Consider the following 2373-nt stretch of genomic DNA (forward strand, 5'->3'; position numbering starts at 1 on the left):
CTTTGGAGTATTTATTGGAGATTTAAAATCATCTTATTCTGACTTAATTACCAATATCCCCGAAGGCCAGATTCATTGAACAACAGAAAATTTCATTATGATTGCTTTTAAGAACAGATTCTTCAGCTGATTTAGTGATAAGAATCCAGAAAAGAAAATGTACTAGTAATGTATTCTCTCCCCGGATGAAATTGCTGCCTTATTCGGATTCACTCTCTTGAGCCAGATTTTGAATTTCACTGCAGACTGCTTCAGACTCCTAATCATAGGCTTGTAAACCTACTAATAAATAGGCTCTTCCCCTCTTCCCAGTACTTTTTGTCATTTAGAGATATAAACTTGGGCATATAAAAATGCAACTTGTATTCCTCTGTATATTTCTCCCTGACTTATAAATCTTGAGACTTTGATTGTAAGAGCATGTATCATCAGATGAGAAATATAAATAGGAACTGGGGTCATTGAGACTTAGGTAGGGAATATATCAACCCAATTTCTTCCTCTCTTCTCCCTTTTATAGGATAAATAATCCACCTCATCTGCTCTTACATTGAATAGTGCAAAAAGGAATACGATTTCCACAAACCTGCCACATATTTTGGTGTGGAGCAATGATGCTTGTCCCTTTAATTCAAATGTCACTTTCCATTTGAAGGCCTTTGAGGCTGGCATGCTGAAAATTCTAGGCAGCGTTTCTTTGGAAACTCTTTGCAGTATCCATGGATACTCAATCTGCAGGAAGCAAGGTGCATGATCTTTTCAGAAGCAACACACATATGTATGTGTAAATGATCTGTATCAAAAAGAAGAAAGAGGGTGAAGTCTGCTACTGGATATATGGTTAGTAGGAAAACAACTCCATCTATTAGGAATGTGGAGATTTTGCCTTGGCATGAAAACATACACACAAAATAACCCCAGATAAAGTTCAAGTATTTCTAACCAGAAGGTGTTCTGTGGCCTCACAGTTTTATTTTCAATGTTTTGTCTACCATGATTTTCATAAATAGCTAACAACACAGTTCACAGAGAGACTTTGGAAACTTCTACTGGGTTAAACTTTATAACTAGTCGCTTAACCATTATCTCAGTTCATCATCTACCTGCCAAATGGGAGTTTTCAATTAATCCTAAACCTTCCTTCCTGAGGAAATACACCTTTTAAAGGAATAAAGAAAAAATATAATAGTGTTATAAATAAAACATTTGATAAGATAACAAAATGAAGATCAATAAAATAACAGCTCCTGAGTCTGCCAGCAATGTCTATAAATATTTGAGCATTATTACTTAAAAATGTTTTCCTTAGAAGATACCTGCCACTTACCTAGAATTTGTCTTCTGAATGACAACCCTATAATTACAATGCAGAGTAAATAATTATTCATGGTTTGAACTCAAGAAAAAAGAATTATTTGTTACTGTTTGTCAGATTGTAGCCCAAACTGAGGTCCAAGGGGAGTTGGTGGGCTGGTGGCAGGTAGCTGGAAAAACTTGAGGAATCGTAGGCAGTTTTGACATGGCCTTATTCTCTCTCTGGGCGTGAGCCATATGTACAGCATCAGGGGGGTAGTTAAACCTTTTACAGACAATAGTGAATCCAAGCCAAGCACAGGCTCCTGTGAATGGTCACCTAATGTGCCTCATGTGGCGTGATTACATAATGTGTAGTTGTGCGCCTGCGTTCCAAACCCACTGAGTCATCCTGTGCCAGAAGGCTGCCTCAGCCTACTCCTGACTAAAATGCAGCCATTTCCCTTATACTCCATCCCCTAGGCTGAGGGGAGTCTTTCAGGTAGGGATACGTGCCCATAGGGTGGAGCCCTGAATTCATAACCCACAACAACAATACAGAGAGCGACAGCTCATTACTAGGATCCCAGCTACGCTACTTAGGACTATTAGGGCCCGGCGTAGGCCAGAGCCCAGAGATGTCCACCATCTCTGCAGGGGGTTACCAGTAAGGCTCTCAACCACCTTGATCTCCCATGAGACCTCTTGCAGGGCTGCTGTTATGTTCTGCCAATTGTCAGGGATAAAGGTACAACACTGTGTTCTTAAAAGAGCACAGGTGCCTCCTTGTGCAGCAGGTTACTGTGTCTAAGCACATTCAGTTTTGCGACACCACGTTTCTCATCTGATGAGCCTCATCCATTAACAGGAGGAGGGCCACTTGGGTGTAATTCAGAGCCCGAGTGGTGTGCTCTGCAAGAGAAGTAACTCGTGCTTCTACAGTTGTGACACCCACTCCAGGGATAGTCACTGTCAAGGGGTAGAACCACCAAGGGGCTCGTTGCACTCAGAAATGAGAGTGTAGCGCCTCCCGGTTATGCAGTGTCTGGGCAATGTGGACAGAACAGTGGCAGGTACATA

Source organism: Papio anubis, chromosome 6 (assembly GCF_008728515.1).
Source record: "Papio anubis isolate 15944 chromosome 6, Panubis1.0, whole genome shotgun sequence".
Taxonomy (NCBI): Eukaryota; Metazoa; Chordata; class Mammalia; order Primates; family Cercopithecidae; genus Papio; species Papio anubis.